The sequence below is a fragment of the Gorilla gorilla genome, chromosome 12 (assembly GCF_029281585.2).
Source record: "Gorilla gorilla gorilla isolate KB3781 chromosome 12, NHGRI_mGorGor1-v2.1_pri, whole genome shotgun sequence".
Taxonomy (NCBI): Eukaryota; Metazoa; Chordata; class Mammalia; order Primates; family Hominidae; genus Gorilla; species Gorilla gorilla.
In genome coordinates, this window is record NC_073236.2 from 22892135 (window position 1) to 22915448 (window position 23314).

Consider the following 23314-nt stretch of genomic DNA (forward strand, 5'->3'; position numbering starts at 1 on the left):
AATTTCAGAAGAAAGCTAATTCTTTTTTTTTTTTTTTTTTTTGGAGACGGAATCTCGCTCTGTCACCTAGGCTGGAGTGCAGTGGCGCGATCTCAGCTCACTGCAACCTCCGCCTCCCAGGTTCACTCCATTCTCCTGCCTCAGCCTCTCCAAGTAGCTGGGACTACAGGCACCCACCACCACGCCCGGCTAATTTTTTGTATTTTTAGTAGAGACGGGGTTTCACCGTGGTCTCCATCTCCTGACCTCATGATCCACCCGCCTCGGCATCCCAAAGTGCTGGGATTACAAGCATGAGCCACCGCGCCCGGCTGAAGAAAGCTACTTCTTTCCGTTCCTCTTAAAGATGAAAATTAGAAACATTCTGCCTTAATTATTTTTATTTTTTTGAGACAGAGTCTTGCTCTGTCGCCAGGCTGGAGTGCAGTGGCATGATCTCAGCTCACTGCAACCTCCGCCTCCTGGATTCAAGCAGTTCTGCCTCAGCCTCCCAAGTAGCTGAGACTACAGGCTCGTGTCACCACACCCATCTAATTTTTGTATTTTTAGTAGAGACAGGGTTTCACCATGTTGGCCAGGATGGTCTTGATCTCTTGACCTCGTGATCCACCTGCCTCGGCCTCCCAAAGTGCTGGGATTACAGGCGTGAGCCACCATGCCCAGCCTTTGCCTTAATTATTTCTTCTGTTGTATCCCCTGCTAGCAAACTTTTGGAATAGGTTTGGGAAATTAATTACCTTTATAAATGGAGTTACTATTTTGCCCAAACATTTCATGTATAATTCTGTAAGGAGGATTTTTATAATTCCCTACCCAAATGTCTTGGCACAGTTTTATTTCTCAATTGGTAGTGAATTTCCTAGACTAGGAGGAAAAAGCAGGAAGTCTTCTTACTGCTTTTGGGGAGAAGGGTGAGTGGCTTTACCTTGGTAAGGACATTCTCAGGGCAGCTCAGAATGCTGAGGTTGAGGACTCTGTGGTTGAAAGTTCAGCTCGAACCCAAAGGGGTGGAATATTTTGTGAATGGGAAACAAATATACCTTGAGTTGGAAGTTACAAATCAGTGGTCACAGATATGTATTGTTTGTCTCTACAATGTCTAGAAATTTTAACATTAGTTTCCAAGATTTAAAGAGATTTCAGGGCCGGGCATGGTGGCTCACACCTGTAATCCCAGCACTTTGGGAGGCCAAGGTGGGTGGATCACTTCAGGTCAGGAGTTCGAGACCAGCCTGGCCAACATGGTGAAACCCCATCTCTACTAAAAATACAAAAAATTAGCCGGGTGTGGTTGCAGGCGCCTGTAATCCCAGCTACTTGAGAGGCTGAGGCAGGAGAATTACTTGAACCCGGGTGGTGGAGATTGCAGTGAGCTGTATCTTACCACTACATTCCAGCCTGGGTGACAGAGCAAGACTCCATCTCAAAATAAATAAATAAATAAATAAAATAAAAAATAAGAGATTTCAGATAAGAATACAGAATTGTAACTTCTTTTGGAAATTAGTCAGATTTGGCCATTTGTTGCACGATTACCTGTGGTATTGCTGACTAGCTGCTGCCCTCTTTACACAGGGTGTACACTCCATATATCAGGCTCAGTACAGTCATTTATCTTCATCACCTGGCCACTGCAGGGATCTGTGTTTGGAATACTGATATGGTTTGGCTGTGTCCCCACCGTCCTACATCTCAACTTGAATTGTAACTCCCAGAATTCCCATGTGTTGTGGGAAGGACCCAGAGGGAGGTAATTGAATCATGGGGGCCAGTCTTTCCCGTGCTACTCTTGTGATAGTGAATACATCTCACGAGATCTGATGGGTTTATCAGGGGTTTCTGCTTTTGCTTCGTCCTCATTTTTTCTTGCTGCCGCCATGTGCCTTTTGCCTCCCGCCATGATTCTGAGGCTTCCCCAGCCATGTGGAACTGTAAGTCCAATTAAACCTCTTTCTGTTCCTAGTTTCTGGTATGTCTTTATCAGCAGTGTGAAAACGAACTAATAAATCCCAGCACTCTGGGAGGCCGAGGTGGGTGGATCACCTGAGGTCTGGAATTTGAGACCAGCCTGACCAACATGGAGAAACCCCGTCTCTACTAAAAAAATGCAAAATTAGCCAGGTGTGGTGGCACAAGCCTGTAATCCCAGCTACTCAGGAGGCTGAGGCAGGAGAATGGCTTGAACCTGGGAGGTGGAGTTTGCATTGAGCTGAGATCGTGCCATTGCACTCCACCCTGGGGCAACAAGAGCGAAACTCCATCTCAAAAAAAAAAAAAAAAAGAAAAGAAAAGAAAAGAAAAAAGAAAAGAAAGAAAGGAAGAAAACGAACTAATAAAGTAAATTGGTACCAGTAGAGTGGGGCATGCTGAAAAGATACCCAAAAATGTGGAAGTGACTTTGGAATTGGGTAACAGGCAGAGGTTGGAACCGTTTGGAGGGCTCAGAAGAAAACAGGAAAATGTGGGAAAGTTTGGAACCTCCTAGAGACTTGATGAATGGCCTTAAAAAAATGCTGATAGTGATATGAACAATAAGGTCCAGGCTGAAGTGGTCCCATATGGAGATAAGGAGCTTGTTGGAAACTGGAGCAAAGGTGATTCTTGTTATGTTTTAGCAAGGAGACTAACAGCATTTTGCCCTGTGCTAGAGATTTGTGGAATTTTGAACTTGAGAGAGATGATTTAGGGTATCCGGCAGAAGAATTTTCTAAGCAGCAAAACATTCAAAAGGTGACTTGGGTGCTGTTAAAAGCATTCAGTTTTTAAAGGGAAACAGGCCAGGCACAGTGGCTCATGGTTGTAATCCTAACACTTTGGGAGGTCAAGGTGGACATATCACCTGAGGTCAGGAGTTTGGGACCAGTCTGGCCAACATGGTGAAATAGTGTCTCTACTAAAAAATGCAAAAATTCGCTGGGTGTGGCAGCGTGCAACTGTAATCCCAGCTACTCAGGAGGCTGAGGCAAGAGAATTGCTTGAACTGGGGAGGCAGAGATTGCAGTGAGCTGAGATTGCAACATTGCACTCCAGGCTGGGCAACAAGAGCGAAACTCCATCTCAAAAAACAAAAAACAAAAAACAGGAAAACAGAACATAAAAGCTCAGAAAATTTGCAGCCTCTGATGCAGTAGAAAAGAAAAACCCATTTTTTGAGGAGAAATTCAAGCTGGCTGTAGAAATTTGCATAAATCGCAAGGAGCCTAATGGTAATCCCCAACACTATGGGGAAAATGTCTCCAGTCCATGTCAGAGACCTTCACAGCAGCCCCTCCCATCACAGGCCCAGAGGCCCAGGAGGAAAAAGTGGTTTAATGGGCCAGGCCCAGGGTCCCCATGCTGTGTGCAGCCTAGGGACTTGGTGCCCTGTGTCCCAGCCGCTCCAGCCGTGGCTGAAAGGGACCAATGTAGAGCTCGGGCTGTGGCTTCAGAGGGTGGAAGCCCCAAGCCTTGGCAGCTTCCATGTGGTGTTGAGCCTGCACATGCACAGAAGTCAAAAATTGAGGTTTGGGAACCTCTGCCTAGATATCAGAAGATGTATGGAAATGCCTAGATGCCCAGGCAAAAGTTTGCTGCAGGGGCGGAGCCCTCACAGAGAACCTCTGTTAGGGCAGTGCAGAAGGGAAACATGGGGTCGAAGCCCCCAGACAGAGTCTCTACTAGGGCACTGCCTAGTGGAGCTGTGAGAAGAGGGCCACCATCCTCCAGACCGCAGAATGGTAGATCCACGGACAGCTTGCACCATGTGCCCAGGAAAGCCACAGACACTCAACACAAACTTATGAAAGCAGCCAGGAGGGAGGCTATAGCCTGCAAAGCCACAGTGACAGAGCTGCCCAAGACCATGGGCACCCACTTCTTGCATCAGCATGACCTGGATGTGAGACCTGGAATCAAAGGAGATCATTTTGAAGCTCTAAAATTTGACTGTCCTTGGGGCCGGGTGTGGTGGCTCATGCCTGTAATCCCAGCACTTTGGGAGGCCGAGTCAGGTGGATCACAAGGTCAGGAGTTTTAGACCAGCCTGGCCAACATGGTGAAACCCCATCTCTACTAAAAATAACTACAAAAATTAGCCAGGCATGGTGGCATGCCCCTGTAATTCCAGGTACTTGGGAGGCTGAGGCAGGGGAATTGCTTGAACCTGGGAGGCGGAGGTTGCAGTGAGCCGAGATTGCGCCACTGCACTCCAGCCTGGGCGACAGAGCAAGACTCTAAAATAAATAAAATAAAATAAAACAAAATAAAATAAAATAAAATTTGACTGCCCTACTGGATTTCAGACTTGCATGGGCCCTGTAACCCCTTTGTTTGGCCAATTTCTCCCATTTGGAATAGCTGTATTTACCCAGTACCTGTACCCCCATTGTATCTAGGAAGTAACTAGCTTGCTTCTGATTTTACAGGCTCATAGGCAGAACAGACTTACCTTGTCTCAGATGAGACTTTGGACTGTGAACTTTTGGGACTTTGGGGAACTGTTGGGAAGGCACAATTGGTTTTGAAATGTGAGGACAAGAGATTTGGAGGTGTCAGGGGCAGAATGATGTGGTTTGGCTGTGTCCCCACCCAAATCTCAACTTGAATTATATCTCCCAGAATTCCCACATGTTGTGAGAGGAATCCAGAGGGAGGAAATAGAATCATGGAGGCCAGTCTTTCCTGTGTTATTCTTGTGATAATGAATAAGTCTCACGAGATCTAATGGGCTTATCAGGAGTTTCCACATTTGCCTCCTCCTCATTTTTCTCTTGTTGCCACTATGTAAGAAGTGCCTTTCTCCTCCCGCCTTGATTCTGAGGCCTCCCCAGCCATATGGAACTGTAAGTCCAATTAAACCTCTTTTTGGCCGGGTGCGGTGGCTCACGTCGGTAATCCCAGCACTTTGGGAGGCTGAGGCAGGTGGATCATGAGGTCAGGAGATCGAGACCATCCTGGCTAACATGGTGAAACACCATCTCTACTAAAAATACAAAACAATTAGCTGGGCGTGGTGGCGGGCGCCTGTAGTCCCAGCTACTCGGTAGGCTAAGGCAGGAGAATGGCGTGAACCCAGGAGGCGGAGCTTGCAGTGAGCCGACATCATGCCGCTGCACTCCAGCCTGGGCAACAGAGCGAGACTCTGTCTCAAAAAAACAAAAACAAAAACAAAACTTCTTTTTGTTCCCAGTTTTGAGTATGTCTTTACCAGCAGTGTGTAAATGAACTATAATACGAATACTATAGGTCATATAAATTGTTTTTTCTTTTTGAGACAGGGTCTTGTTCTGTCACCCAAACTGGAGCGCGGTGGCATGATCTCAGCACACTATAGCTTCCACCTCCTGGGCTCAAGCAGTCCTCCCACCTCAGCCTCCTGAATGGCTGGGACCACAGGCCCACATCACAATGCCTGGGTAATTTTTGTACTTTTAGTAGAGATGGGGTTTCAACATGTTGCTCAGGCTGGTCTCAAACTCCTGGGCTCCAAGCAATCTATCCACCTTGGCCTCCCAAAGTGCTAGGATTCCAGGTGTGTGCCACTGTGATCTTAGGATTTTGTTCAAGGTAAATACAGTGAACTAGTAAATAGAAAGTTATTAAGATCATATATGGCAACTGGATGCATCCCATTATTTTGTTTACCAGTCCCCAGGCACAGGGAATGGTCAGGCAATATTTAGGTGAAAATGTTAATAAAAAATGGAAATAATGGCTGAGCACGGTGGCTCACACCTGTAATCTCAGCACTTTGGGAGGCCAAAGCGGGCAGATCATTTGAGGTCAGGAGTTCAAGACCAGCTTGACCAACATGGTGAAACCTTGTCTCCACTAAAAATACAAAAAAGTTATCTGGGTGTGGTGATGTGCACCTGTAATCCCAGCTTCTTGAGAGGCTGAGGCAGGAGAATCCCTTGACCCCGAGAGGCAGAGGTTGCGGTGAGCCAAGATCACGCCAGTGTACTCCAGCCTAGGAGACAGAGCCAGACACTGTCTCAAAAAAAAAAAAAAAAAAAAAAAAAAGAAAAAAAAAAGAAAAGAAAAGGAAAAAAAAGAAAATAATGTTTCTGTGCTTTCCTTTCCATGTAGAAAGTCCTTCCCCTGGGCCGTGCATGATGGTGTGCACCTGTAGTCCTAGGTACTCTGGAGGCTGAGATGGAAGGATCGTTTGAGTCTAGGAGTTCAAGGCTGTAGTGCATTATGATCACACCTACGAAGTAGCCACTGCACTCCAGCCCGGGTAATGTAGCAAGACGTCATCTCTAAATAATTATAATAGTGAATAATAATAATGATGACAGTCCTTGCCTTGATTCAAATGAACATCACTGGAAATCTTGACTAATTAGAACCTAGCAATAGTAGTCAACTGTGAAAGATTATACTAGAAGAAGAAATTCCCCAAAGTAGTACAGAACTAATAACGATGATGACAATAACAATGTCTTGACATTGAGCAGAGTGCTGGACATTGTTCTAAATAATTTATGTACACTGTGTTGTCATATTTTAGTTTCCTCATTGTGCACATGTGCCCCAAAACTTGAAGTATAATAAAAAAAAACACACACACACAAAAATAAATAAATGAACTCTACACAGCCAAAAAAAATAATTAAATATTTTAGTTTCCTATTTGCTACCTCATCTTCCTTTACTATTTTTTCCTTTTCTTTCTTCTTTTTTTTTTTTTTTTGAGATGGAGTCTGACTCTGTTGCCCAGGATGGAGTGCAGTGGCGCAATCTCAGCTCACTGCAACCTCCGCCTCTTGGGGTCAAGTGATTCTCCTGCCTCATCCTCCCTAGGAGCTCGGAATATAGGCACATGCCACCGGGCCCAGCTAATGTTTGTATTTTTAGTAGAGATGGGGTTTCACCATGTTGGCCAGGCTGGTTTTGAACTCATGACCTCAGGTGATCCACCTGCCTTGGCCTCCCAAAGTGCTGGGATTACAGGCTTGAGCCACCGTGCCTGGCCTGGTTTTGTTGGGTTTTGATGAGGAATTAGATGGAGGAGGGGAGGTGGTAGCTGTGTCTAGGTCTGTCTCCACCTATTGGCCCTTAGTGTTCTCGTATTTCTCTCTCTTTTGAGTTTCTCATTTTGCTCCTATCACATTTGCTGCCTCAGTCTTGGCTCATTCTCTCTCTCCTCTGCCCTTGTCAGGGAATATTTCTTACTGACATGAGAAGTCAGATGCCAGTAGGAAAAGACACACCAACCATGACAGAAAAGACCTGAAAGAGGATATGCTTGGGGTACAATTGGAGAAAGGCAGGAAAGAACAAACATTCAGTCACTTTTTAGGACCAGTAAGGGCCAAAGGTTAGCATAATCCCAAAGGTACAGCAAACTATAGCATTCATCTTGTGCCTGGGTTGGAGGGTTCAAGGCAGCTGAAGAAATGGAAGATGAGGCCGGGTGCTATGGCTCACGCCTGTAATGCCAGCACTTTGGGAGGCCGAGGTGACTGGTTCACCTGAGGTCATGAGTTCGAGACAAGCGTGGCCAACATGGCAAAACCCCGTCTCTACTAAAAATACAAAAATCAGCCGGGCGTCGTGGTGGACACCTGTAATCCCAGCTACTCAGGAGGCTGAGGCAGGAGGAGTGCTTGTACCCAGGAGGCAGAGGTTGCAGTGAGCGGAGATCACGCCACTGCACTCTAGACTGTGCCACAGGGCGAGACTCCATCTCTAAAACAAACAAACAAACAAACAACAAAAAAAACCAAAAAACCAACGAAGCCCAATGAGAACAGCAGCATGCTGGAAAAGATTCCAGGTTTGTTCAGATGGGTTGTGTATTATGATGATTGTGAGTAGTCTGAAGAAATAGAACAATTCTGTGAAGTTACATTTAGTTGGGATCTACATGCATTGATAGAGAAATGTTTAAATAAATGTATATCTTCGGCCGGGCGCGGTGGCTCACGCCTGTAATCCCAGCACTTTGGGAGGCCAAGGAGGGTGGATCACGAGGTCAGAAGTTTGAGACCAGCCTAGCCAACATGGTGAAACCCTGTCTCCACTAAAAATACAAAAAGTTAGCCGGGCATGTTGGCAGGCGCATGTAATCCCAGCTACTCAGGAGGTTGAGGCAGGAGAATCGCTTGAACCTGGGAGGTGAAGGCTGCAGTGAGCTGAGACCGTGCCACTACAATCCAGCCTGGGCAACAGAGCGGGCCTCCGTCTTAAAAAAAAAAAAAAAAAAAAAAAGTGTGTCTTCATATAACGGAATGCTTATGAGAAGGGTTTAATAAAATGGCCTAATACCGTATGTTAGGTGAACAGAGAACCATGAAATAAAATTATGTATAAAAACACATTTAGGAGTTAAAAGGTGGTGTTAGTTTTTTGTTTTTTGTTTTTTGTTTTTTTTTCTGAGACGGAGTTTCACTCTTGTTGCCCAGGCTGGAGTGCAATGGCGTGATGTTGGCTCATTGCAACCTCCTCCCGGGTTCAAGTGAGTCTCCTATCTCAGCCTCCTGAGTAACTGGGATTACAGGCGTGTGCCACCATGCCCAGCTAATTTTTGTATTTTTGGTAGAGATGGGGTTTCACCATGTTGGCCAGGCTGGTCCCAAACTCCTGACCTCAGGTGATCTGCCTGCCTCGGCCTCCCAAAGTGCTGGGATTACAGGCGTGAGCCACGGTGCCCAGCTGGTGTTAGTTTTTTAATTGATTAAAATACATTTAAAAGGATAGAATAAAAGGGCAGATGAAAATATGGCAAAATCATAGCAGTTATGGATTTCCAAAAATTTTTCTAGTGACATGTTGTACATACACAATCAGGGAAGAAACTAAAAATCAAACTGAGCATGTGCTTATTGAGTTTTAGTTCCACAAAAGAAACAAAAAAATTATACTACAGCTACAGATGTTACTGTCTCCAGATTTCAAAAATGTTTTCCAACTATCTCAAGGGAACTGGGCAAGAGAGAACAGATGCTGAGCATAACCTACTCCCAATGCTAGGGAAGTAAATCAAAGTGCATTTCATACTGATGCTACCTCAGTAATACCGGCTTTGAGCAGAGAGGGGTGGTGTGAATTATTTTCCCCCACTGTAACCCTTAAAGCCCGCCCATCCCCCAGCTTTGTTTGAGGAAGGATAGTCTATGACGGATGGATAGCATCTAAGAAGGGATGTTAGTTTGCTAGGGCTGCGGTAACAAAGTAGCACAGACTGGGTGGTAGCAGAAATATGCTTTCTCTTAGCTCTAGAGGCCTGAAGTCCAATATCAAGGCATTAGCAGGGTTGGCCTCTCCTGGGGGCGTCTCAGCTTGTAGATGGTGTCTTTTCTTGTGTCTTCACATGGTTTTCCTTATGTGTGTGTCTGTGTCCTAATCTCCTCTTGTTATAAGGACACCAGTCATATTGAATCAGGGCCCACACTGATAACTTTTTTTTTCAGACAGGGTCTGGCTCTATCACCCAGGCTGGAGTGCAGTGGCTCCATCATGGCTCACTGCGGCCTCAACCTCTTGGGCTCAAGCAATCCTCCTGCTTCATTCAGCCTCTCAAATAGCTGGGACTACAGAAGTGTGCCACAATGCCTGGCTAATTAAAAAAAAATTTTTTTTTGGCCAGGGGCGGTGGCTCATGCCTGTAATCCAGCACTTTGGGAGACTGAGGCAGGCGGATCACCTGAGGTTAGGAGTTCTAGACCAGCCTGATCAACATGGAGAAACCCCGTCTCTACTAAAAATAAATACACAAAATTAGCCGGGCATGGTGGCACATGCCTGCAATCCCAGCTACTCGGGAGGGTGAGGCAGGAGAATCTCTTGAACCTGGGAGGTGGAGGTTGCGGTGAGCCGACATTGCACCATTGCACTCCAGCCTGGGCAACAAGAGCGAAACTCCATCTCAAAAAAAAAAAAAAATTGTTTTTTTTTTGGCCAGGAGTGGTGACTCACACCTATAATCCCAGCACTTTGGGAGTCCGAAGCAGGCGGATCGCCCAAGATCAGGAGTTCGAGACCAGCTTGGCCAACATGGCAAAACGCCTTCTCTACTAAAAATACAAAAATTAGCCAGGCATGATGGTGGGCGCTTGTCAACCCAGCTACTCAGGAGAATCCCTTGACCCTGGAAGGCGGGGCTGAGATCGTGCCACTGCACTGCAGCCTGGGCGACAGAGCAAGACTCCATCTCAAAAAAATAAAAAATAAAAAAAAAAAGACAAGTATAACAACAAAACAAATTCCAAACTGCATTGACTTTTTCTACAGCAAGGAAATTTTGATTTGAACCAAAGAATCCTTCATTTCATTTTGTAGCAGCCTCCAGTCCCTTTTGGGAAAGGTAAGGGTATATATAATGAATAAATAAATAATATCACTGTATTTTGCATTGGCAGAAAAAAAATCTGCATGTGCAAGCAACAATCTTTTCCTTGTTTCAATATTAAATTGCTTACTTGGACTAAAGTAAACCTTTAGAAGTATAAAACTGCTTGGTATTCGTATCAGTTAGTATAAATTCAAAGGAAATCAATCAGCATAACCAAATGACATTGAGTCAATGTTGACTTACTCTTCTACTGGACTTCTTTTTTTTTTTTTGAGACAGGGTCTTGCTCTGTCACCCAGGCTGGAGTGTAGGAGTGATCCCCACTTACTGCAACCTCCACCCCCCAGCTCAAGTGATCTCCCACCTCAACCTCCCAAGTAACTGGGACCACCCCGCCATCATACCCAGCTAATTTTTTTTTTTTTTTTTGAGACAGAGTCTTGCTTTGTCCCCCAGGCTGGAGTGCAGTGGCCCAATCTTGGATCACTGCAACCTCTGCCTCCCGGGTTCAAGCGATTCTTCTGTCTCAGCCTCCCGAATAGCTGGGATTACAGGCACAGGCTGCCACGCCTGGCTAATTTTTCTTTTTTTTCAGGGGAGGTGGGGGGACGGAGTTTCACTGTTGTTGCCCAGGCAGGAATGCAATGGCGTGATCTCGGCTCACCACAATCTCCGCCTCCCGGGTTCAGGCAATTCTCCTGCCTCAGCCTCCTGAGTAGCATGGATTATAGGCATGCACCACCACACCCAGCTAATTTTGTATTTTTAGTAGAGACAGGGGTTTCTCCATGTTGGCGGGCTGGTCTTGAACTCCCAACCTTAGGTGATCCGTCTGGCTTGGCTTCCCAAAGTGCTGGGATTACAGGTGTGAGCCACTGCACCCGGCCACCTGGCTAATTTTTTGTATTTTAGTAGAAACGGGGTTTCACCATGTTGCCAAGCTGGTCTTGAACTCCTGAGCTCAGGCAATCCACTCACCTAGGCCTCCCAAAGTGCTAGGATTACAGGCGCAAGCCACCACACCCAGCCCTTTTTTTGTATTTTTAGTGGAGATGTAGTCTCATCATGTTGCCCAGGCTGGTTTGAACTCAAGTGATCCACCCTGTCCTCCCAAAGTGCTGGGATTACAGGTGTGAGTCACCACTCCCGGCCAAGACTTCTTTTTATTTACATTTCACGGGAATTATATTTTGGAGATGCCTAAGGCACAGAAAACTTAAATGATGCTATAGACTGAATTGTTTCCCCCCACCCATTCATGCGTTTAACCCCTAACCCCCAATATCACTGTATCTGGAGACAGGATCTTTAGGAGGTAATTAAGGTTAAGAGAGGTGCACTGATCCCAGCCCCTCTCTCTGCCACGTGAGGACACTTAGAGAAGGTGGCAGCCACAAAGCAGGAAGACCGCTCTTGCCAGAAGCAGCAGCTGCAGGCGCATTGATCTTGGGCTTCCTAGTCTCCAGAACTGTGAAAATAAATTTATGTTTATTTATTTACAGACAAGGTCTCACTCTGTTGCCCAGGCTGGATTGCAGTGTCATGATCATGGCTCACTGCAGCCTTGAATTCCTAGACTCAGGTGATCCTCCCACCTTGGCCTCCCAAAGTGCTGGGATTACAGGCATGAGCTACCATGCCCAGCCAATTCTGTTGTTTAAGCCACCCAGTCTGTGTGTTTTGTTATAGCAGCCGGCAGACTCATACGAATGACCTGCCTAAACCCCTGACTGTCTCCTTTGTAGCTTTCAGGTCTTCATCTTATATATGTCTTCATTATTTCCTTTTCTGAAGAAATGACACCCAGTCCACCCTAGCAAAAGTAAGCCCCATGCTCATTCTCTGTCAGAGCACTTTTTTGTTTCTTTTTTTTTGAGATGGAGTTTTGTTCTTGTTGCCCAGGCTGGAGTGCAGTGGTGCGATCTCAGCTCCCTACAACCTCTGCCTCCCAGGTTCAAGCGATTCTCCTGCCTCAGCCTCCCGAGTAGCTGGGATTACAAGCGCCCACCACCATGCCTGGCTAATTTTTGTAGTTTCAGTAGAGACAGTGTTTCACCGTGTTGGCCACGCTGGTCTTGAACTCCTGACCTCAGGTGATCCACCCACCTCAGCCTCCCAAAGTGCTGGGATTATAGGTGTGAGCCGCCAGGCCCAGCCATCAGAGCACTTTTTAGAAAGCATTTATCCTGGCCGGGTGCGGTGGCTCACACCTGTAATCACAGCATTTTGGGAGGCAGAGGCAGGTGGATCACGGGGCCAGGAGTTTGAGACCAGCCTGGCCAAGATGGTGAAATCCCATCTCTACTAAAAAATACAAAAATTAGCCAGGCGTGGTGGTGGGCACCTGTAATCCCAGCTACTCGGGAGGCTGAGGCAGGAGAATTGCTTAAACCCGGGAGGTGGAGGTTGCAGTGAGCTGAGATCGCGCCACTGCACTCTAGCCTGAGTGACAGAGAGAGACTCTGTCTCAAATAAAATAAAATAAAATAAAATAAAATAAAATAAAATAAAATAAAAGCATTTATCCTAGTCGGTATTGATTTGTTTACTTGTTGATTTTCACTTGCATATCACAGAGACCCTCTCTCTCTTGCTCTGTCAAGTGCCTTCTCAAGGCGGAAGGCCTCGCACATGGCAGGCAGTACAAGGAAATCCTCTGTCTATCAACAACTGTGCCCTATCGGGCTGAGCAAATAGGCCTGAGGACTTTAGTTTTCCAGTCACAATGAAGAACATGTAATAAGTGGGGCCAGTGGAAGCTGTTTCCAACCTAGGCTAGGCAATTAACCCACTGACTCAATGTGATGATGCTGTCTTGATTTGATTCTCTACTTCATTCAAAACAGGCTCAGACTAAATAGAAAAGAGAATCTGTTCAAAGTTTGGTTATAGGTTCCACTTGTTAATTGATGATGATGGTGAACGAGCAGAGTGTATGACATTTTGCTAAGTGTTCATTGTGAAAAGAGATCAGAGCTTGGATCCAGGAACTTGCCCACCAATGGGGTTTTGCTGTAGGCAGCTGTACAGCCTTGGGCGAGGCATTTACCCCTTTCTCTCTCTGTGTTCTTTCTTTCTTTCTCTCCCTTCTTTCTCCTTTCTTCTCTCTTCTCCTTCCTTCCTTTCTCTCTCTCTCTCTCTCTCCCTTCCTCCCTTCCTTCCTCCCTTCCCTCCCTTCCCTCCCTTCCTTCCCTTCCTTCCCTTCCTTTCCTTCCTTTTCTTTTTTGAGACAAGGTCTGGCTCTATCACCCAGGCTGGAGTGCAGTGGCATGATCTCTGCTCACTGCAACCGCCGCCTCCCAGGTTCAAGCAGTTCTCATGCCTCAGCTTCCTGAGAAGCTGGAACTACAAGTATATACCACCATGCCCGGCTAAATTTTTTTTTTTTTTTTTAGAAATGTGTTTTTGCCATGTTGCCCAGCCTGGTCTCAATCTCTTACAATCTCAAGTTGCCAGAAGGTGCTCCTTTGCCTCTTAGGAGGGTGACAAGGTGGTAGATAAACTTCTCCACGGCCAAAGATGGCATGCTCCCTGTAGAACCTGCTCCCTTCAGAAACTCCCCAACCAGGGCTAGGCGCAGTGACATACCTGTAATCCCAGCACTTTGGGAGGCCGATGTGAGAGGATTACTTGAAGTCAGGAGTTCGAGACCAGCTTGCGCAAGGTAGTAAGACTACCCCAACTTCTCTGTAAAACATTGAAAAAATTAAAATAACAAAAAAGAAAGAAACTTCCCTACCAGAATATGAATTAAGGTGTTTCCCCATGAAGAAATCACATCGTAAAATAGCATGATTAATACAATCACATTGTAACAATAGCATGAGTATGAGGTCAAGCCTGGTCACACCCTCCAACTCTGTAAAAGAAAACTTAGTCGGGGGCCGGGCATGGTGGCCCACACCTGTAATCCCAGCACTTTGGGAGGCTGAGGCAGGTGGATCACTTGAGGTTAGGAGTTCGAGACCAGCCTGGCCAACATGGTGAAACCCTGTCTCTACTAAAAATACAAAAAGTAGCCAGGTATGGTGGCGCATGCCTGTAGTCCCAGCTGCTTGGGAGGCTGAGGCAGAAGAATCGCTTGAACTTGGAAGGTGGGGGTTGCAGTGGGCTGAGATCTTGCCACTGCACTCCAGCCTGGGAGACAAGAGAGAGACTCTCCATCTCAAAAAAAAAAAAAAAAAAAGTCAGGCACGGTGGCTCATGCCTGTAATCCCAGCACTTTGGGAGGCCGAGGTGGGTGGATCACGAGGTCAGGAGTTCAAGACCAGCCTGACCAGCATGGTGAAACCCCGTCTCTACAAAAATTAGCCGGGCGTGGTGGTAGTCGCTTGTAATCTCAGCTACTCGGGAGGCTGAGGCAGGGGAATCGCATGAACCTGGGAGGCAGAGGTTGCGGTGAGCCGAGACCACACCACTGCACTCCAGCCTGGGCGTCAGAGCGAGACTCTGTCTAAAAAAAAAAAAAAAAAAAAAAAAAAGACCAGGCGTGGTGGCTCATGCTTGTAATCCCAGCACTTTGGGAGGCCAAGGCGGGGGGATCACGAGCTCAGGAGATCGAGACTATCCTGGCTAACATGGTGAAACCCCATCTCTACTAAAAATACAAAAATAATTAGCCAGGCATGGTGGCGGGTGCCTGTAGTCCCAGCTACTTGGGAGGCTGAGGCAGGAGATTGGTGTGAACCCAGGAGGCGGAGCTTGCAGTGAGCCGCGTTGCTCCACTGCACTCCAGCCTGGGCAACACAGCAAGACTCCTTCTCAGAAAAAGAAAAAATTTAGCCGAGAGAGGAAAGGGAAAGGCTCTTTTGCATTAGAGTTTAGAGAACTGATTGTAGAGCTAACAGACAACTTGCAGGCCAGCGTTCCCTCAAGTAGAAATGAACTCTAATACCCATGATCAAGCCCAGGAACGTGTTGGTTTCTTTTTTCTATGCCTCTGAGAAGTTAATTACTTCCAGCTGAGTCCTAGCCTTTCCTGGCCAACGTACCTGGCTATCTCCGCAGTCAATCTCACACCTATGAAAGCTTATACTTTTTCTAAGGGATGGTGTAATAGTTGGGAGAGCTAACCCAGGATTAGACAGGCCAAGGTGGTCCAAGTTGGGAATTTAATTATATAAGTGCATAACTCACCATTTTCTACTTTTCCTGACATATAGATACAAACCCTCAAAATGACAGGAAAGTAAATTTTAAAATGAAGGAAGGGCAGGAAGGAAGAAAAGAAGAAAGGGAGTTCAAATGTTAAACATTAAAATGGTCTACACTCTTGAGTACACCTGCAGATATTCCTCAAGTTCTAGCATTGGCCCATCTCTTTCTTTCTCTTCTATGATGATTTTGTAACTTAGGTACTGTTTGCCAAATGCCCAACCTAACTTTCAAACAATATTCAGAGCAGCTGTTTTCAATTCTCATCTTTATGCAGTGAACTCTGAAATCCACATCTCTATTTTGTTTTTTGTTTTTTGAGACGAGTCATGCTCTGTCACCCAGGCTGGAGAGCAGTGACACGATCTCAGCTCACTGCAACCTCCGCCTCCTGGGTTCAAGCGATTCTCCTGAGTCAGCCTCCTGAGTAGCTGGGATTACAGGCACCCACCACCACACCCAGCTAATTTTTGTATTTTTAGTAGAGACAGGGTTTCACCATCTTGCCCAGGCTGGTCTTGAACTCCTGACCTTGTGATCCACCCACCTTGGCCTCCCAAAGTGCTGGGATTACAGGCGTAAGCCACCACGCCCGGCCTTACGTCTCTATTTTAAGCTTCTCATTTACTCTGGGTCTGTATTTTTAGCACTTACTGGACACCTCCACCTGGATGTGCCACGACCCTTGGCCTTGCTGGGCCCAGGAGGACCTTCTGCTTCCTCCCAAACCAACATCTTCTGTGTTACCTATTCCTGTTCATGATGGACTTCTGATGAGCCCGGTCACCCAGGCTCTAGGTAAGTGGGTCTCAACTTGGCTGAACACCACATTAGCAAGAGGGAATTTTTTTTTTTGGAGACAGAGTTTTCCTCTTGTTGCCCAGACTGGAGTGCAATGGCGTGATCTTGGCTCACCGAAACCTTCGCCTCCTGGGTTCAAGCAATTCTCCTGCCTCAGCCTCCCGAGTAGCTGGGATTATAGGCATGCACCACCACGCCTGGCTAATTTTGTATTTTTTTTTTTTTTTTTTTTTTTTTAGTAGAGATGGCGTTTCTCCATGCTGGTCAGGCTGGTCTTGAACTCCTGACCTCAGTGCCTCCGAAAGTGCTGGGATTATAGGTGTGAGCCACCATGCCCGGCCTAAGAAGGACATTTTTGAAAGCTCCCCAGCTGATTGTAACGTGCAGCTAGTGTTAAGAACTACTCTGCCTTTCTTTTCTTTCTTTTTTTTTTTTTTTTTTTGAGGTGGAGTCTCGTGCTGTCTCCCAGGCTGATGTGCGGTGGCATGATCTCAGCTCACTGCAACCTCCGCCTCCTGGGTTCAGGCAATCCTCCTGTCAGCCTCCTGAGTAGCTGGGACTACATACGCATGCCCCCACACCTGGCTAATTTTTTGTATTTTTAGTAGCGACAGGGTTTCACTGTGTTAGCTAGGATGGTCTCCATCTCCTGACTTCATGATCCTCCCGCCTCAGCCTCCCATAGCGCTGGGATTACAGGTGTGAGCCACCGCACCCGGCCTACTCTGCCTTTTGCAGGCTCACAGTTGCGAGTCCAATCTGTGACTTTTACCCCTAACGTAGCTCAGAAATCTATTTCCTTCCTTCCTTCCTACCTTCCTTCCTTCCTTCTTTCCACCCTCCTTCCCTCCCTCCCTCCCTCACTCCCATCCTCCTTCCCTTCCTTTCTGACAGAGTCTCTGTCACCCAGGTTGGAGTGCAGTGGCACGATCTTGGCTTATTGCAACCTCCACCTCCCAGGTTCAAGTGATTCTCCTGCCTCTGCCTCCTGAGTAGCTGGGATTACAGGTATGTGCCACCACGCCCAGCTAATTGTTGTATTTTTAGTAGAAATAGGGTTTCACCATGTTGGCCAGGCTGGTCTTGAACTCCTGGCCTCAGGTGATCTGCCCACCTCGGCCTCCCAAAGTGCTGGGATTACAGGCGTGAGCCACCATGCCCAGCTCTGTTTCCTTCTTTCTATTCCCAGTATTATCCCTTTAGTTTAAACACCATGAAAGCACATCTAGGTTTCTTGTTTTCCCTGCTCCTACTCATGCCTGACAAATCCTTCCAATGTATGGTTCTGATCATATTAGCCCTCATTTCAAAACCTTCCTGCCATGTGCCTTAGTCAGGCAGTCATATCTGTTAATGATGAGGCCCCTGCCTCTTTGCCAAGCTTGTTAAGTATCCTCTACTCCTCCCATTAAAAAAAAAAATAGGCCGGGTGCTGTAATCCCAGCACTTTGGGAGGCCAAGGCGGGCAGATCATGAGGTCAAGAGGTCGAGATCATCCTGGCCAACATGGTGAAACCCCGTCTCTACTAAAAATACAAAAAATTAGCTGGGCGTGGTGGCGTGCGCCTGTAGTCCCAACTACTCAGGAGGCTGAGACAGAAGAATCGCTTGAACCCAGGAGGCAGAGGTTGCAGCGAGCCAAGATCATGCCACTGCACTCCAGCCTGGGCAACGGAGTGAGACTCCATCTAAAAAAAAATAATAAAAATAAATAATAGAAACAGGGCCTCATTATGTTGCTCAGGCTGGTCTCAAACTCCTGGGCTTAAGTGATCCTCCCACTCTGGCCTCGCGAAGTGCTGGGATTACAGGTGTGAGCCACCCTGCTTGACTTCTACTCCCTTTAATGAACCCTTATGACAACCAAGGAAAGTTGCTTGCTCTTCCCTACACATGCCCTTTTCCTGCCTCTGTGCCTTTGCTCACGCAGTTTCCGCCCCCTGGGGCACCATTCTGCACATGTCTCCATCCTGTGTTTTCATCAAGGGCTGGCTCAAATGCTACCATCTCCCAGGACAGCCTTCCCTGATCTGTCCAGCTAGGAGTAAATTCTTCCTTTGAATTCTCTTAGAATTTACATATTCTGTCAAAAAACCACTGAAGGGAGAGCAATTTGCAAAATAATGAATTGTTTTTCTGCTTTAGGACATTGGTTCTCAAAATTGAGTATACATGAGAATCATTTGGAGAACTCATTTCAAATGCATACCCCAGGCAGAGCGCGGTGGCTCATGCCTGTAATCCCAGTACTTTGGGAGGCCAAGGCAGGAAGATCGCTTGAGCCTGGGAGGTTGAGGCTGCAGTGAGCTGTGGTTGTGCCACTGCACTTCAGCCTGGGCAATAGAGCAAGACCCTGTCCCCCGCCAAAAAGAAGAAGAAGAAGAAGAGGAACAAGCCTGTTGCTTATTTCAAGAGATTCTCAGGCTTATTTCCAGAGATTCTCAGTTTTTTCTCACATGGTGTTCCTGTCCACCATACTTTGAGAAACATTGAGCTAAGAGGTTCTTTGTTAATTTCATGTCAGGTGGATCCATGAATACGTTGACTTGTTGGAGTTTCGTGATATAAATCCAGCCATACTAGCAAACTGTTGACAGTCCTGAAAACAGTGTAAAGTTTTTCATATACCAGGACTGAAAACTCAAATGGATGGGTAGGTTGAGGGTTCACTGCTGGGGACCACAGGAAGTGGTAGGACTACAAGGGACTATGGAGCATCTCTGGTATTCACCTTTCAGTAACGATTTCCATCTGAGAATTTGGAGCAACTGCTGCCAGAATTTCCATTTTCCCAGAAAGCTGGAAATCTAGAATTTTAGGTGACATTTCCAGATTATTACATGGTAACTTAAGGTTTTAACAACTCTGTGAGGTTTGATATAACCCAGCTGCAGTTGATTTAATCCAACAATTAGCTTTCATAATTGAAGTGTAAATAGAAGTAAATGTTGGTTTGTTTTGCTGCAGAATGACATAAACCATTATTTCATCTATATAGTGACAAGAAATCCACAGAAATGAAGAGACAGGCTCATTTTAGGATTTCCTGAAATCATTAATTTTTAAAAAATTATTTTCTCTCTCCCTTCCTCTCTCTTCCCTTCCTTTCCCTTTCCTCTTCCTTTCCTTTCCCTTTTTCCCTTCCCTTCCCTTCCCTTCCCCTTCCCCTTCCCTTCCCTTCCCTTCCCTCCCCTTCCCTTCCCTTCCCTTCCCTTCCCCTTCCCCTTCCCCTCCCCCTTTCCCTTTCCTCTTCCTTTCCTTTCCCTTTTTCCCTTCCCTTCCCTTCCCTCCCCCTTCCCCTTTCCCTCCCCCTTTCCCTTTCCTTTTCTCTTTCTTTTCCTTTTTCTTTCCCCCTGTCCAGGGGCCCGATCTCAGCTCACAGCAACCTCTGCCTCCCGGGTTCAAGTGATTCTCCTGCCTCAGCCTCTCTAGTAGCTGGGATTACAGGCCCCCACTACCACGCCCGGCTAATTTTTTTATTTTTAGTAGAGACGAGGTTTTGCCATGTTGGCCAAGCTGGTCTCAAACTCCTGACCTTGGCCGGGTGTGGTGGCTCATGCCTGTAATCCCACCACTTTGGGAGGCCAAGGCGGGCAGATCATGAGGTCAAGAGATTGAGGCCATCTTGGCTGACATGGTACAACCCTTTCTCTACTAAAAATACAAAAATTAGCTGGGCGTGGTGGCATGCGCCTGTAGTCCCAGCTACTCAGGAGGCTGGGGCAGGAGAATTGCTTGAACCCAGGACGTGGAGCTTGCAGTGAGCCGAGATGGCACCACTGCACTCCAGCCTGGGCGACAGAGCAAGACTCTGTCTCAAAAAAAAAAAAAAAAAAAAAAAAAAAAACAACTCTTGACCTCAGGTGATCCGCCTGCCTTGGCCTCCCAAAGTGCTGGTATTACTGAGCCACCTCCCCTGGCTTACAGATTTAAAATATATATCTTTTCATATTTTTAGTACTCAGAGATGGATAATTAGATATAGTGTCTCTCTCCATTAAAGTCAACAACTGTGGGCCAGGTACAGTGGCTCACGCCTGTAATCCCTACACTTCAGGAGGCTGAGGCAGGAGGATCACTTGAGGCCAACAGTTGAACACCAGCCTGGGCAATATAGGAAGACCCCATCTCTACAAAAAAATTTTAAAATGAGCCAGTCATGGTGGCACGCACCTCCAGTCCCAGCTGGTTGGGAAGCCAAGCTGGGAAGATGGCTTACGCCCTGGAGTTTGAGGCTGCAGTGAGCTCTGATGGTGCCACTGCACTCCAGCCTGGGCAACAGAGTGAGGCCTTATCTAAAAAAAAAAAAATCAACAACTGTGGCTGGTGGCTCACACCTGTAATCCCAACACTTTGGGAGCCCAAGGCAGGAGGATCACTTGGAGCCAGGAGTTTGAGGCCAGCCTAGGCAATATAGTGAGACCTTGTCTCTACAAAAATAAAAAAAGAAAAATAAATCAACAGGCTGGGTGCGGTGGCTCACGCCTGTAATCCCAGCACTTTGGGAGGCCAAGGAGGGCAGATCACTTGAGATCAGGAATTTGAGACCAGCCTGGCCAACATGGTGAAACCCCGTCTCCACTAAAAATACAAAAATTAGCCAGGCGTGCTGGCACATGCCTGTAATCCCAGCTACTTGGGAGGCTGAGGCAGGAGAATTGCTTGAACCCGGGAGGGAGGCGGAGGTTGCAGTGAGCAGAGACTGCGCCATTGCACTCTAGCCTGGGTGAAGAAGCGAGACTGTCTAAAAAAATAAAATAAAATAAATGAAAATAAATAAATCAACAACTGTATTTTAAATTATAAGTGTAGCCCCTTGTTTCATTTTACTATTTAAGAGACATGAGTCATACTTCTATGCTGTGCTGGAAATGGGGGAGAATTGACAAGTATGGAATTTCCCAGCCCCCAACTATAGGATCCTGAAAATGACAGAATTGTAAACAGATATTTCACATTAATACAAAGACCTCAGAATAGGCTTTTTTATTCCCACGCCAGTCCCATCTTTATTCTAACGTGCCACACTCCAATGCAGTGGTTCTCAGCATGTGGCCTGAGGACCCCTGGGATTCTGGAGGCCCTTTCGGTGGGTCTGTGAGGCCCTTCGTTTTCCAACTTCTTATCCATGTGAGGCCAGATTCTCTTCATGTAATTCAACCAAAACATCAGACTGCAATAGATTGAATGCAGATATGAGAACCAGCTGTCCTCTATTAAGCCAGATAGCAAAGAGATTCATAAAACTGTAAAACAATGCCACTCTTTATGGTGTTTTTTGTTTTGGAGAATATAATTATTTTTAATAAAAATGTGTTCTTTACATTAACATGATGGGTTTATTGTTCTTTTAAAATGAAGTAATAAAGAAGTGTTTTTAAATTTTCTCAATTTTAGTTTCTAATATGGTAAATATCAAAAAATATGATCCACATAAACGAACCTCCTGGTGGGTTCTTTGTAATTTTTAGGAGCGTGAAAGTGTCCTGAAACCAACCAGGTGCGGTGGCTCACGCCTGTAATCCCAGCACTTTGGGAGGCCGAGGCGGGCAGATCATGCGGTCAAGAAATAGAGACCACCCTGGCCAACATGGCAAAAGCCCATCGCTACTTGCTCTGTTGCCCAGGCTGGAGTGCAATGGTGTGATCTCGGCTCACTGCAACCTTTGCCTCCTGCGTTGAAGCGATCCTCTTGCCTCAGCCTCCCGAGTAGCTGGGACTACAGGTGTGCACCACCACACCCAGCTATTTTTCTTATATTTTTAGTAGAGACCAGGTTTCACCATGTTAGCCAGGCTGGTCTCAAACTCCTGACCTCAGGCACCTGCTTCGGCCTCCCAAAGTGCTGGGATTACAGGCGTAAGCCACCGTGCCCATTTTTCATATTCCAACATTATCTCTTGATCTCACAACTCTGATATCTAGTCAGAAATCCTTTTTTCTTTTCTTTTCTTTTTTTTTTGAGACAGGGTCTCACTGAGTTACCCAGACCAGAGTGCAGTGGTGTGATCATAGCTGGTGTGGAACTCCTGGGCCCAATTTTAAAGTTGCAGAGGCCAGGCACAGTGGCTCACTCCTATAATCCCAACACTGAGAGGCTGAGGAAGGAGGATGACTTGAGGCCAGGGGTTCTAGATTTGCCTGGGCAACATAGTGAGACCCTGTCTCTCCAAAAAAAAAAAAAAAAAAAAAACTGAAGAAACTGAGGTTCACAGGTTACTAACAGGGTTAGTAAATAAATAAATCAGAAATGAGATTAACCTTGTAGGGCTGGGCACGGTGGCTCATGCCTGTAATCCCAGTACTTTGGGAGGCCAAAGTGGGTAGATCACTTGACCCCAGGAGTTCAAGACCAGTCTGGGGAATGTGGCGAAACCCTATCTCTACAAAAAATACAGAAGTTAGCTGGGCGTGGTGGCATGCACCTGTATTCCCAGTTACCTGGGAGTCTGAGGTGGGAGGATTGCCTGAGGCCCAGGAGGCAGAAGTTGCAATAAGCCAAGATCACACCACTGTACTCCAGCCTGGGTGACAGAGCGAGACCCTGTCTCAAAAAAGCAGAAACAATGATTAATCTTGTGGCTCTTCCGTTACAATTTATGTCTTTTAAAAATGCTCCTCTCTTTTTGTCTTTCCTTCCAAGTGTTTTTTTCTATCCTCTCTCTGAATGCAACAAGAAGGGAAGTGGGGAATGGAGACCAATAGCAAAATAGAACCATCTCTTCTAAACCTTTTGCCTTGCCTCTCTGCTTAAAGCTGCTATCATTTCATCATTAATTAAAGGCGATGGAGCAAAGGTCCCTGGGTTGTCATTTGTTGCTGTTGCACGGTCTAACATTGATTTGAGTGTTTATAATGGGGTTGGTACTATTCAGAACATCTGATGACAAATCTTGGCTTCTTTTTTTTTTTTTTGAGTTTCACTCTGTCGCCCAGGCTGGAGTGCATGGGGCAATCTTGGCTCACTGCAACCTCAGTCTCTTGGGTTCAAGCAATTTCCCCCTCTCAGACTCCCAAGTAGCTGGGACTACAGGCACCAGCCACCATGCCCACCTAATTTTTGTATTTTTAGTAGAGACGGGG